The sequence below is a fragment of the Zootoca vivipara genome, chromosome 14 (genome assembly GCF_963506605.1).
Source record: "Zootoca vivipara chromosome 14, rZooViv1.1, whole genome shotgun sequence".
NCBI lineage: Eukaryota > Metazoa > Chordata > Lepidosauria > Squamata > Lacertidae > Zootoca > Zootoca vivipara.
Genome location: NC_083289.1, coordinates 17,875,469 through 17,890,868, shown reverse-complemented (window position 1 = coordinate 17,890,868; position 15,400 = coordinate 17,875,469). Strand labels below are relative to the sequence as shown.

The 15,400-nt window shown below is 43.1% G+C and overlaps 1 long non-coding RNA gene across 1 annotated transcript in view; it reads left to right on the top strand.

Moving 5' to 3' along the window:
• Positions 1–9,253: 9,253 nt before the first annotated feature.
• The window catches only part of LOC118092830 (uncharacterized), a 50,681-nt gene continuing 44,534 nt past the window's right edge, over positions 9,254–15,400 (top strand). The window contains exon 1 of the long non-coding RNA XR_004693571.2: positions 9,254–9,327. This is a non-coding gene — a long non-coding RNA (uncharacterized LOC118092830). The remainder of the gene's footprint in view (positions 9,328–15,400) is intronic.

The window sequence follows — 15,400 nt, the reverse complement described above, 5'->3', positions numbered from 1 at the left end:
CAGCCACATGGCTTTCAGAGCTGCTCTGGATATTTTTGCACTTCGAAATTGCCCTAGAACAGAGGTGGGGAATGTTTTCCTGGCCCCGAGGGTCTCTTTCTAGCGGTGCTAGGGGCCAGAGGCAAAAGTGGGAGGAGCTACATGTGCGAATTCCACTTTTTTTACAGTAGTCCAGTTTCTAGACACACTGCTGCCTCCATTCAGGCAAGCAAGAGGCATGGTCAGAGTTCAAGGACACTTTCCAGGCATTCGAAAACAGGGCCAGTGAGGAAGTGTGGCCTGGGGAGAGTCTCAAGGGCCAGACAGAGAGGCATTTGGCCCCTGGGTCACTTGTGGCCTCAAAATGAGCATATTTGACGTGACCAAATAAAATACTCATATGCATGGCATCTTTCCCACTTCATAGAATTGTAGAGCTGGAAGGGACCCCAAGTGCCATCTAGTCCAACCCTCTACAATACAGGAATTTCGACTGATGCATCCCAGACAGATGGCCACCCTACCTCTGTTTAAAAGCCTCTGATGAAGGAGAGCCCACCGTAGAGCAGTGGAACATTTCTTAGCTTCATTAATTCATCTTGCCTTCCCCTTTAGATTACACAACCTTTCCCTCCCACTTTTCTCTTGCTGTCCATAGCTGTCAAGTTCTCCCCTTTTTAAAGGGAAATTCCCTTATGCTGAATAGGCTTCCTCGCGAGAAAAGGGAAAACTTGATAGCTATGTTGCTGTCTTCAGCCCCCCCTTGCCTTGCCCCCTTGCATTTTGAGGTGACATTGCTTTCCCTAAGTAGCATTGTGTCTCCGTCGACAAGACCATGTTTGTTTGTGTGTTACATTTAGATCTCCCATTTCCTCCAAGGAGCTCAAGCTTCTCCTTGCTCCCGCAGGAACCTAGGAAACTGCCTTGTGCCGAAAGACCATTGGTCCATCTACCTCAGTGCTGTCTACACTGATTGGCAACAGCACTCTCGGATAGTGTTCTCTCCCAACCCTATCTGGAGATGTTCAGGACTGAACCTAGAACGTTCTGCATGCAAGGCAGATGTTTTGGCGCTGAGCTGAAGCACTCAAAAGGATATGAGAGCAGCTGGTGTGGATGCTGAATTTCGTTGCATGTGAACTGCATGCTTATCATGTGCCACTTACAAGTGTGGCAGCTAGGCGTATTTGACTAGAGAGACGGTTTGTGTGTGTCGGGGGGGCAACATGCACAAACGTGATATCATCACTTGGCAGCAACTGTTACGTTAGGCTGTAGCAAAAGAGAGAAGAGAAGGCATGCAGCCCTTAGCACAGTTAAGATCAGTAAATTTTGTGTTCCCCTTTCCTTGAAAATTTCCACCGCAGCTTGGCTTTAGGAAAACTTTAAACTAAAAACTTGTACTTGTACATTTCTTTCTACCTCCCTCCCAAACCATTTTCCTTTTCTGTTGTGACCTTGTACCTGGGTTTCTCATTTCTCCCTCCCTCCCAAACCATTTTTTCTTTTGATACAATTTGAAAACACAGTCTCGGGTGTTAGATTTGCACATGCAGAGCTTCACTTGGTGGTACATGTCGTTGCGAGCTTTTGACTTGTTGGCAAGGGACCAAATTTTAATCTGTGGGGTTGTAAGATCAAGCCACATTTGGTTCTTCACATTTGGTTTTGTGAGGTTACTTGATGGGAAGAAAAAGAAAACATGAATGGTGCTTTTCTTTCTAACAGTGCATGGCAATTTCTTTTGTTTTTTGTTTTTTCAGTGTGTCAAAAGTGAATGTTTCAGATTCGCAAATTTAACAAAGTACAAATTTATTTAAGTAGTTATTTGGTTGTAGCCAGCTGAATGGCAGATGTTTGGTCAACTCCAATGGATTTTATGTGGCACTTACCGAGGGTTCAAAGCGCCTCACCTGAGCTTCATAATCTTTGCAACACCTCTGCAAAGTTGATCAGATCAGCTGTTTTGTTAGCTCAGAGCGTTCCTATATTGCTTTCTGAGCAAACGAGCTGCTATCATGGTTTTCAAAGTGCATGTATGTGTGGTGTATATCATTATCACACATTATGCACGCATGCACAAAATATTGAAGTGCATATATATATATATATTTAATTAGTAAATTGTACAGTGGTACCTCGGGTTACAAACGCTTCAGGTTGCAAACTCCACTAACCCAGAAATAGTACCTCAGGCTAAGAACTTTGCTTCATGATGAGAACAGAAAATGTGCTCTGGCAGCACGGCGGAAGCAGGAGGCCCCAGTAGCTGAAGTGGTACCTCAGGTTAAGAACAGTTTCAGGTTAAGAACGGACCTCCGGAACAAATTAAGAGGTACCACTGTATTGAGTGCACAAAAATGGTATTATTTGTAATGTGTCAGTGTTGCCACCCAAACTGCCCTCACTGCAGTAGAGGGGTGAGGCTAAGAAACAGGAGCTTTTAAAAGGCCATCCTTGCACATTTTGTAGCAGAGGTGGCACTCAAAAACTGTGGATTTTCTGGTGTAGGCCTACAGCTCATTTTGTAGTATGTTTGTTAGGAGAAATCCACACCCAAATGCAGTTGATTTTTTTTAAATGAAGATTCTTTTTTAAAAATAATAATAACGGCAAATTGCTGCAAAATGTGGAGAACTGAATTTAGGATTGGGAAAGATATAGAGAAATTGAGAAAATCAAAATGGAGAGATATTTCCAAACGTAGGTGAGGCTGAATCTTGAGTTGGTTGTTTTCTCTCTGCCTAACTTTCCTCTGAGGGTTGTTGTGGAGGTAAAATAGAGAAGGACTATATATTTGCTCTTTAAGAAAGGGTGGAATAAGAAGGCTGTATTGTTACACTACACTCATTTTTTTTAAAAAATAATAATCAGTTGGCTGTAGGGATGGACAAATCTGTCAGTTATGTGAGCTTCTCTTTTTCCCCAGTCTTTAAGTCCAGTTCACTCCATTTCCTCAGCAGTATTTTTTTAAGTCTGCATGAAAATTTGTATGCATTCTTATCAGGCATGTTTCTCCTAATAGACACATTTTTTGGCATGCCATTTCGTCTTAATGTATGCATTTTTGCAAGCCATTTATCCTACTATAATGCATTTTGATACGTTTTCACTGTTATACACATTTTTGGGGTGCGCTATCCCCTAATATAAGCATCTTAATGCATTTTTCTGGTTAGAGAAGCACATCACAACATTCGGAGATGTGTTAATATTTGTTGCCCTGGACTCCATTGGAAGGAAGGGTAGGGTAAAAACTAAATTAAGTGAAATAAAATGAGAATCTGAATGAGAGTTCTGGTTCAGTTTAATTGCGTGTTGGTCCATGACGTGCTAAGTAGGTTTGTGTTAAAATGTGAACTGGATGAATTTGTCCCCCCCCCCCAAATCCTTAATTGGCATTTCTACTTTGAACATGACTTTCTCTCCCCCCCCTTTCATTGTGATCAAACTGAATTACACGTCCGTGTTTCTCTCTGTGTGCCTGTAGAATGTATTGCCCCCCCCCCGGGGAAAACCCCTCCGACCCTGACAAATTTGCGTGTCAGTTGATCTCACCTGATCTTCAATGGCTTCCTTTCTCTTCAGCAGAAATCACAATTGTTATAGTTGATGGCTATATTGATCGCCTTGCTTTTGGCTTAGTTAGGGGCAAGTGAGCCTCGACAGCTCAGAGAACAGGAGGGGGAGAGGGGAGAGATTTTTTTTGACAAAGTCTTGGTCAGTTGGTCTCTTAGAAACAGGAGCTGCTGTTCCTATAGATGAGAGACGTTCCATTCACCTTGGCCCTGCCTTAAGCACCACTCTTAAGTGGACCCTGCGCATTCACATCCAGGCTCCTTGAAACCATTGAGACTGCAGCCATTTGAAAAGAAGGCCCAGCCTTCAATGGCAGGACCTTGGGCCATTCTAATTGGTTTTGGTTCAAGGGGCTACTGGATTTGTGAAAAGCCCATGGGCAGCTTTCCCACGCCGTTCTCCAAGCAAGTGGAGGATGGAGGAGGGTGCTAACAAGGCTTGCAGGGGGTGGCGGCAGCTTAGAGATGGAGAATGGAAAGGCAGGAGACCATATAGGGTGAATTGAAACTTTTTTTTTTTGCTGGCAAAGAAATTTATTCACTCATCTATTAAATGTCTATCCTGTCCTTCTTCCAAGGAGATTGATGCAACATACGTGGTTCTACCTCTTCCCCCTGTCGATTGTTCTCACACCAGCCTTGTGAGGTAGGCTTTGCTGAGAGGTGGTAGCAGTGAGCTTTGTGTCCAAGGGTAGATTTGGAATCTCCAAGGCGCTAGTCCCTACCGTGTTTCTCATATTATAAGACATGTCTTATATTTATTTTTTCCTCAAAAAACACACACTATGGCTTATTTTCAAGGGATGTCTTATTTTTTTCCTCCTCCTCCTGCCGCGGCCAGCATTGCTGCTGCGCCTATCACTATGTCTTATTTTCGGGGTATGGCTTATATTCCTTGAATGCTTAAAAATCCTGCTATGTCTTATTTTATGGGTATGTCTTAAAATATGAGAAACAGGGTAGCTACGTCAGATGATAGCGCTGCAATAAAACCCCACGGCAATTGCCTGTTCTTTGTATAATTATCCCTGATGTAATTGCCTCCCGTGTGCACTGGTCTGCCTGTCGGTCGGTCGGTCTGCCTGCCTCTCATTATTAACATGCTGTGTATTGTGATTTCTTCTTCCTTTGAGGACCAGCTTGTACATGTATCAGAAACAAGCAGGAAAGCTTCTTTTTCTTCTTTTTTTGGGACTGGACAATGTGAGTTGTTTGGGAGTGGGTGGGGAAATCACTTTTTTTAAAAAAATTATTCCCCACTTCAACAAAGCATACACAAACCGGCTAAGTCACAGGAAAAGACTAGACCTATTCCTTCTTCGTATTGTGCTTGTTTTTGATGTGCAGTGCAGTGTATGTAGAACCCTTTTCGCTGTAGGAGAATGCTCACGGACACAGTTGCCCACCTGGAGCCTGAAGTGGTACGGTCCAGGAAAAGCTCCACTCCTTATAAATCCATAGAATGTGCAGACTGGCTCTTATTGGCTAGCTGCTCTCATTTTGCTTTAGTTCAGGTAGTTTGCAGAGACTGGGGGGCGGGGCGGGGAAGCTCAGGAGCCAACACCCACATATGCATATGATGAACTGCCCAATGCTGAATCTTGAGCACGGATTCTTGCAACTAGGCGCTCCACTTGCTTTAGGAAGACTTGCATTCTCTGTGGATTTGGATGCTTGCTTGCCACAAGTGCAATTTGCTATGCCTTTTTCTTTCTTTTTTTATAAGCAGCACTCTGGACCTTGTGCATGGCCTTGTGCTTCCTGGTTGTGAACAGACCCCTTAGTTGTATAATAATAATAATAACAACAACAACAACAACAATAATAATGGCACTTAGCATTTTAGATGAGGACTTAGAATCTTAAGCCTCATATAAATGCTAAGTACCATTATTATTACTGTGCTAGCGAAGGGGTCTGTTCACATGCCCGTTTTAATTTTCCAAGGCACTTCACTTGCATTATCTGGGTAATCCTCAGAATAGCTCTGTGCGCTGGGTCACTATTGTAAGGAACATAGGGAATAGCCTTATACTGAGTTAGGCCCTTGGTCCAACTGCTCAATGTTCGTCTAATCTGAGTGGCAGTGGCTCTCCAAGGTTTCAGGCAGGAAGCCTTTCTCAGTCTCACCGGGAGATGCCTTCTGCATGCAAAGCAGTTGCTCAGCCACTGAGCTGCAAACCTCCACTTTCCCCCATTTTAATTTGTTCAATGAGGAGACTGAGGATGAAAGTTGCTAGCTTGCGAGTTGGTGGCAGAAGCCTCCTTGGTTCACAACTCAGCCTCACTGTAGAGATGTAGTTCACCTGGGCAAAACCAGTGTTTCCACTCTAGAAAAACGTTTGAACCCAAGAATTTTCATTCCAGATGTCCACCAAATCATGCCTTTCTCCAATACCCATTTTGCTGCTGCTGCCATTATTATTATTATTAAATTTCTATACTGCATAATATATGAAAATGTTTCTAAGTGGTATACAAAAAAAGAAGCAACAGTAAACAGCTTAAACAAAATATTGCAAAAACAGTTACCTATAAAAATGTTACATTCACACACAGTTACTAATATATATTTATAAATAAATATTGATTCCTTCCTCTCACCCTCTGGGGCCTGGGCTCTCGCTGCGGGCCAAACAAACTCAGCTCACCCACAAAAGTCTCACAATGTGAGGAGTTTCTGGAAACAGTGGACAGCACCCTAGTCTTTTACTCTAGATCATCTTTTTATGGTTATTCCTGTATGGATTTTAAAAATGTGAGATTCCAGTCACCTTGAATGTAAATCTGGCAACCCATGATGCAGGGCATCTTTAATGTAGGTGGTTCCAGGGCTCTTTTTCAGCTGAAACTCGCCAGACCTCAGTTCCAGCACCTCTCAGGTGGGTGCCATTGCCATTTTAAGAGTATGAGGGAGGCATTCATGGTGAGTTCCGGAACCTATTTTTCTAGGGGGGGGGGGGGAGAGAACTAAACAGTACCATCTTTTGGAAGTGAGTGAAATAGGCCTTTGCTCATTTTGTGCCCACATGAAGTGTTCATGTTGATGCACTCAGGTGACATGATAAGGAAAATATGCAACTCGTTTATTCTGACTTAATTCATTTTTCACTTTACTTTTGAGGGGAAATAGCAATAAACTTTATTGAGCCGCAGTTATGGTAACCGGATATTGATGGGTTGTATCAAACTAAGTTCTACTTGGAGCAGACCCATTGAAATAAAGGGAAATAAATCATGTCCACTAATGGACCAGCTATGAGTAGGACCAGTATTGGATACAACTCTCCGGCATGAAAGTTCTCTTCTTGTTGATGATGCTTTCAAAGGCTTGGTGTACTATCTAGTTTTTCTTATCTGTATTAAGAACTAACCTCCTGATTAAAGCTTTGCAATGAGCCCAGGGATCCATTCTTGCACATGTATGCCTTCATAGGAATCTGGAGAAGGCAATTGGGAGCTCTTGTTAACGAATTTCCATTCTGATGTATGTGTCTCATTGCAAGGTGAAGCTTCTGCCTTGGGATTAGCGTGGTTACTCTCTGTGGAATTTCCTCAAGTGAAACTGAGAAAGAATTCCCATAGCTCAGTGGCAGAGCACATGCTGTGTCTTCATGTTAGAAAAGTCCTGGGTTCAGTCCCTAGTATGGCATTGTAAATTGAAATAATCTCTGGTGACAGAACCTTGGATAGCTGCTTCCAAGATGCACAGTGTTGGGCTATGTGAAATAGGAAGTTTATATCTCACATCCAGAAAGACAGCCCCCCCTTCCTATCAGAAATGTATCTGCACTGGGATGTGTGCTCCGTTTAGACTTTTGTAACTGGGGAATTTAATTGAAAACCGGACAGGAAAAAGAGGATGGCTTATTGGATACAATAAAGACAGATTCCCGCCCTGTGAAACTGACTGATGGTCTGGCTTGCTATGAAGTTTCATATATTGTGCATGAGAGGTAGGTTTCTTTCTTGATGTTTCCTGCAAAAGTTTGAACGTGTACAGAAGAGCACAGTGAAACATTTTAAACATTCCTTACACAAAGGGACCCAGGTGGCGCTGTGGTTAAACCACTGAGCCTAGGGCTTGCTGATCAGAAGGTCGGCGGTTCGAATCCCTGTGACGGGGTGAGCTCCCGTTGCTTGGTCCCAGCTCCTGCCAACCTAGCAGTTCGAAAGCACGTCAAAATGCAAGTAGATAAATAGGAACCGCTACAGCGGGAAGGTAAACGGCGTTTCCATGTGCTGCTCTGGTTTGCCAGAAGCTGCTTTGTCATGCTGGCCACATGACCTGGAAGCTATACGCCGGCTCCCTCGGCCAATAATGCGAGATGAGCGCGCAACCCCAGAGTCGGTCACGACTGGACCTAATGGTCAGGGGTTCCTTTACCTTTACCTTACACAAAGGATAGTGGCTCACAGACATTGCAGGTGTAATTTAGCTTGTGTGGTGAGAGATTCTGGGCCCCTTTTGTCTCTGAGCCATTTTTCAGACGAAGCTCTCTTTTGCATGATTTATTTACACCCTGCTGTTCAAACTAATTTTGTAAAGCGGCCTAGCATTACAAGAAACATGGCAACAATAATATACTGTATTAAAAATTAAATAATGCACCAAAAATACACACTGTTTTTTATTTCAAAAAATAAAATTAAAAAATCAGTAGAGCACCAATTGTGCTGCTCAGAGGGCCCTCCAGACGTCCTTTTTATTGCTCATTCATGATGATCTGCGCTAAGGTGTCTGTCAAGGTGGCCATATGCAATACTGCTTTCAAAGCAGTTTGCGCCCACAACGGTTTTGGGGTGACCATGCTGTTTCAGTGCATATTTTGTCATTTCTTGCTGAAATTCCATAACTTGTTTGGAGTTTTTAGTTTTGGTTCTCCTGTTTTTGTTGCGCTGTGGTCTCTCTGGAGAGCAATAATGTGTTGGCAATGGGGAAGCATTGCAGAATTGCTAACAACTAATAAAGGAGAATAAATGCAGCACTAATAACATATTATTGTGTTAAGAACATGGTGCACCTGCGATAAATCACTAATCTAGATCGGCCTTTTGTTACCCATCTAAACACCTTCAGGAATAAAAATATATTCAAATGGCATCTAAAAATGGTAGGGAAGGGGATTGTTGGATCTTCCCAGGGAGAGATTTCCGCAACTATGGTGCCACCACTGAGAAGTTCCTATCCCTGGTACCTACCAGTTGGATCTTTGCCAATCATAGGCTAAGAAGCTGCACCTCTGAAGCCAATCTTGAAGCATTGGTTTGGTTTGAATGTAAAATGAGGAACTGTGCATGTGTATAAATATATATATTGCACAGGCACTTTAAATTAGTATGTTGTCATGAATGCTCAAAGTTGATGAATACCAGCGTTTTCAGAATAATTTTGTGAATTTTCTAAAACTCAGATATACATAACTGAATGTCAAAAGGCACCTACAGTAAATGTGATTGCAGTATGTTAGTGTTGACTTGTGTATATCGGACAAGCTGGGTTATACATCTTACTTCTGGGCATTCTCAGAATTCACCTGTGATTATCAACATTTGCAAGGGAATGTGAATAGGCACCAAATTGTGAAATGCACGGTGTGTATATGGTTATATATTTATATAAAATCAGGACTGCAAGTTTGGGCTGCTTAATCAATGTGATTAATCAGCCAATGCTGTAATTACAGGTCAAGGTTTCTGCTTCTCACTCGTCGAGGCTGATGAGAAAGCACAGACTCTGTGGCTCAGGTTTCTTGAAAGTCTTCCACTGGTGAGTCTGCCCACACATTGACCGCCTGCTCCTTAGACCAGATTTGATGAAATAGATACTTCACATTTCCTCTTCCATTTTATGTCCAAACCTGGCAGATAGTTTTCCTGTGAAAATAAAACACCCGTGTTTTCTTCTGGCAATAGGCTTCGTAGCCACACTGCAATAGGGAATGCTTTGAATTCTAAAATTCAATGAAAAATAAAATATCAAATGTAAGCAATGGCCATCCCTTCCAAAAAGCATTGGCGTTTTTGAATCTTAAATTACAATTTTTGTTTTTCCTCTCTGAAGACAGACCCTCCCCTTTGTGGATCCTCAGAAATGTTTCTACACTGGGGGTTTGTAGTGTGTTTATTTATGTCATTGGTGAATCAGTTCAAAAATGAGAAAGTAAACTATAGATGGTTTGGATGTCAGGTCCTAGTCAATGAATTGTCATGTGGGACTATGCATGTGCAGCCCAAGACGGTGACTGTAATCCAAAGAAGTTTTCCCCCAGGGCCACCCAATAGGATGATTTTATTTTATTTTTTAAATAAGAACAGACTCCCATGCCTTATCAAACACTGTTTTGGAAGGTACCCTCATTTTCAAAAGCAGATTGCTGTGTGAGCTCAAAGTTCTTTCTCTCTCTTCCCTCGCCCCAATTGGCTACACAAAACTGGTTGTGCGATTTGTTAAATTGCAGCTAGCGACTGCAGATGCTTAACTGTCATCCACACTTCAGTACAGGGAAAGGGAACCAGTGGCCCTCAAGATATTGCTGGACTACCATTGTCCCTGACAACTTCCATTGTCCCTGATGCTTGGCCATGTTGGAAAGGCATGGGAGTTGAAGGAAAGGGGAAGAATAAGCAGTGGATACAAGATGCCGAAGGAAGGGCAAGCCCAGAGTAGAAGTTCAGGGGATTTTGGGATCAGTGGCAGAGCATCTGCTTTGAATGCAAAAGGTATGCAGTTCAATCCTCTCCAGGAAGGGCTGAGAGAGACCCATGTATAAAATCCTTCGAAACTGCTGACTGCCAGTGTAGAAAATACTGAGATAGGAGGACCAATGGACTGAGTTGATGTAAGGCTCTGTTCCTCTGATGCTCAAGGATTTTGATCTCTGAAAAGTCCTTTGGGAGCTGACCTGATCCGGGCTTCCTGGATTTGTATGAAGTATGGAATGGAATTATCCTTTGGATCTTTCGCCTCTGAATTTTGTGACACAGTTCTTGGCTTGGAACATTCCAAAATGGTTTGCAAAGATTTATTTTAGGATTCTTTTTAGAAATGCTTACTTTGCAATAAAATGCTTATTTAAACATGTGAATACTGTTGGTTTTTTTGTGGCAATAGGGGGAAGAATTGCAGACTTTATGCAGAAATGGGGTAGGAGGGCATTAGGAATATAGATGTTTGAAACTGGCATGGATTGGGAATAGACTGGCCTATCAATCCCCATTGTAGGCTAGGTAGCTAAAGGTTGCCACGTCTAACCCCCGAGGGTCCTATTGTGCTTTTAAGAATTATGGCTTCCACTATTGTTGCAGCATTGTGCTGTAGTTTGGCCGTCTTAAGAAGGGAATCAGGGCAGTGGGGATGTTTCACAAAACTGTTAATTCCTTTGCTTTAGGCTTCTAATGTGAATAGAAATGCATATAATGCCATCCACAATGAGACAAGGCAAAAAGGTCTCTATTAGATGGCTCACATCCAAATGAATGTACATTGCATTTAGTTAAGAGGTGTAAGGAGATGGTGTTGGTCAGGTATAGGCAAACTCAGCCCTCCAGATGTTTTGGGACTACAACTCCCATCATCCATAGCAAACAGGACCAGTGGTCAGGGATGATGGGAGCTGTAGTCCCAAAACATCTGGAGGGCTGAGTTTGCCTATGCCTGGTGTTGGTGATGATAGGTATTGCTGGGTACCAGCCAAGGCTCATGACTTTGAAGGGGGCCAGTGCTGATCTCTAAACCCCTTACTCTGTTGTTTTTCCTCTTGCTATTGCCACCAATCACCTGCCCTTTCTCTGGGAGCACTGGTGGGGATTAGGTTCAGAGGCAGCAACAGCAGAAGGGAGAGGAGTGGATCATATTAAGGACATCCTGTCCAAAGTCTCTCCTCTCCCCAACCTGGAACGCTACAGGCACAACCCTCACCGGTGTTAGAAATCAGCCAGGCGCCAGGCGTGTTTTGTGACTGGAGCAGGTCCAATTGGGACCACTTGGAAATCTCTGGATGCCAGGTTGGTGACTGGAGAAAGCAAAATGTCACTTAGAGGATCTGAAATATTTTCCTTGAAGCTCTCGTTTGTTTAATTCTGGAGTGCTTTATTTGAAATTTTAATGTATTAAAATATAAAGTGGTATAGCAATGAAATCACCATCATCATCTCCATCACAAAAAAGACAACAATAACCAAGTTTAATGTGCTATTGGTGATTAGATTAGATTATATATCTGAGTTTTTAACAATTTGTGTAAATTCCTAATCCAAAATACACTCACTAGACAATTACCCATCTCTTAGTTAATGGAGGAAAAGTGGGCCTTTTAAAACTTCTTGGTCAATAGAAGAGCAAGCTGGTAAAAATGCCAGGAAGTTTCTGACTTGTGATGCTGAAATATCATCACTGACCTGACCAAAGAGCTCTGATATTTTTCTTCTTCTTAGAGCTCAGCTCTGTTTCTCCTTTCAGGGAAAATTTGGCTGCTGCTTGTGAGATGTCCTCAGATGGCTTACCCAGTGCAGATTCTTGTGATTGGGGCATACGGTAAAATAGATACAAAGGTCCTGTATAAAGATGGTGCAGACACCTGAATTTGTATGCCCCTTTGAAGGGCCCAGTGCATTAGTACAGGGGTCCCCAACTTATGTGGGACCAGGGGCATATTTGGGGGAAGATAAGAAACCATAAAATACTCGTTCCAAGAAGAAAACCTGCTGATGCTGAGACGTTGCTTCCATTCCACACCGTTTTCACCCCCACCCAAAAAACAAGTAAAATGTGGATGAGAAAGGAGCAGGCAACCCCCCTCCTCCAATATCTCCTCAAATGACCAGAAAACCAATTTTCAAAAATTGTGATGGGGAAGGAAGTACGGTGAGCCCCATGAGGAATACCTGAGAGTGCTGTGTTGCCCATGGACACCATATTGTGGGTCTCCAGCACTAGGCTATAGTAGCTACTGTGGCACCCTTCCTTGATGTACATTCATACTCTCATTAATGGGATTGTTTTTGCATATGGTGACAAGAAAATCCCGTTGTAGGCTAAAAAACGATCCCTTTTTAAACTGCTGTTCTATATTTCTCTCCCCCTCCCCCCCCTCCCCACCCAGACAGTTGTCAAAGATTTGTTTTTGCTTTCAAAAGCTCTTTGCATCTCTGGCTAAGAGATGTTGAAAGGTGTGTTTTGATGTTTGCTTACAGATGAAAGATACACACCATTTTTGGTAGCAAACTGGACCTTGTGTCTATTTGAATACATATTCAGATTCCCCCCCTTCTATTTCTTAGTTATTTATAATGTACTGACATCAATGGATTTTTATTGGCACATGAGTACTTCAGTTGTTGCCGCTGCAAAAATCCAGCTTTTTGAAGTGGGGGAGGAAGTGACTTGAGCCTTCTGTGGTTATGATGACTTGGTAAATTGGGGGTGGGGAGCCCTGGATATGTTGCTGGATTCTCCACTCCTCTTATAAATCATTTTTATCCAGATATCCTGCTCACCCCTCAACAGTCTCTAGTAGGGCTGTAAACGAATTAAATAGTTTTTTTGGTATTTAATTGATCAACTGTTATTTAGCTGATTTAAAAAATTCTATATGTACCTTTTTTGATATATTGACAGCTGGGGTAACTTAATAATTTAACAAACAGTGCCTGCCTCTTCATGTAGTAGCTATTATTTTCCCTCATGGTAACACAGCTGACCCAAAACAGCCCTAAAACATAAACAAGCTGCCCCCATCTTATTCCTTTCTGACAGATCAGCTTAAGTTTAAATTGATTGACCTACCAAGTTAAAAGTTTGCCAACTTGATTTCCAGATAGGGGGTAAATAAGATCCTTCTGAATCCAAATTTCACATGACCTTTGCGGCGTGGGTGTTTCTGAGCCAAAAGGAGGCTATCCTCCATACATGTGCACACACCCTTGTTGATATTATCTATGCCTGAACATAAGAGGTGCGCTCGATGACACACACCTGCTCAGAAATCAGTTCAATAATTAGGCTGCACAAGAGGGGCACGCCTTTGTCTGTGATGCTCTGTCTGTGATGCAGGCAATAAGCGTCTGTTCTCACCCTGCATTCTGTTAATGAGATAGAGACAGGTAAGCATCACACATCTCAACTTCCTTGCCTTCAGCTACATCAATGAAACAGTGACAAGCTATTAATGGGAGGTGATGGGCCGAGTGCTAATTAGTGCTTCTCCTTCTCTTTTTCCCCTCCACCCAACTTTTACTAACCCTGTGCACCAAGATCTTTCTCAGTCTTTCCCTTAAGCTCGTCGTCCTTTGTTTTCAAGTAGTTCATATAAAGCAGATGAGCAGATTATTTTTTGGTGTGTGTGTGTGTGTGTGTGTGTGTGTGTGTGTGTGTGAACGGTATATCGCCATGCAAACCTACATGTGCTATTCAGAAGTAAACCCCAATGAATTCAATAGGGCTGAAAGCCCAATTAAGTGTGTATAGCAACTGTCAACATCCAGAAGCTTTCCAGATGTTGGACTGCATTTCCCATCATCCTTGACCTTTGACCCTGCTGACTGGGGCTGTAGTCCAAAACAGCCGGAGGGCATCAGGTCGGAAGAAAACATTGTATATGCAATATACAAGGAACCATCTTATACCAGGTCAGCCTAGTTGCCCATCCAGGTCTAGTCATTGATAGACCCTCTTCTCCATGAATTCAGTCATTCTTTGTTAAAAATGCTAACTAGTGGAGGCTGCTACTTCTTTTATGGTTGTGAGTTCAATAGCTTTGTGTCACGTTTTGGGGAATGCACTTCAAGGAGGATGCAGACAAGCTGATATGGGTTCAGAGGAGGGCAGTGAAGATGGTCAGGAGTACGGAAAAGAAGTCGTAGGATGAAAGGCTGAAAAAACTGAACATGCTTACTCTGAAGAAGAGAAGACTGGAGGGACATAAAAGCGTCCATCAAATCCGTGAAGGGCTGTCACATAGAATACTTGTTTTCAGCTACCCTGGAGCACAGGTATAGGCCAAACAAGCTTATGTTACAGAAATGTAGATTTGGGTAGGAGACCTTTCTTAACTCAGGGATGGGGAACCTCAGACATGGGGGCCACACTCTATCTGGCCCTTGAGACTCTCCCTAAACCATGCACCCTTTTATCCCCAAGCCACTCCCCTCACCAGCTCTGCTTTGCACCCTCCTTGAGTGTTTTTGCCTGGAGGGGGCATGTCCTTGGACTCTGATAATGTTTCTTGCTTGCCTGGGTGAAGGATAGAGTGAGGGTGTGGGCTGGGTCAATTAGCATTTGTTGCTCCACCCAGTTTTTCTCCTGGCCCCACCTACCACTGGCATGTGGTCCCTGAAAGGTTACCTGGAAGGGAATGCGGCCCTTGAGCTGAAGCACTTTCCCACCCCTGCCTTAACTGTACAAGCAGTTTGACAATGGACCGATGACCTAGAGAGGTCGTAGGGTCTCCCTCCCTGGGTGCCTTCAAGCAGAATCTGAACAACCACCCGTCGTGGGTGCTCAAGCTCTTGATTTCCTGTATCAAGCAAGGGATTAGTTAGATGGAATTGCATACAAGGCCCTCTCCAACTCTAGGAGTCTATGTCTCATATGAAGGTGCAATTCCCTGCAGCAGTAGTAGGGAACCACTGGTTCTCCTGCCATTCTTGGTCTCCAACTTCCATCAGCACCAGTCATCAAGATCAGGGGTGATGGAAGGTGTATACCAACATCATCTGAAGGGCCACAGATTCCCTGTCCCTGGTCTACACTGACTGGATTTGTCAGTAGGTTCACCCCACCCCCACCCCGGCACCAAATGTTGCGTTGTCATTTATAATGGTGGTATTTAAAATTCTTAAGA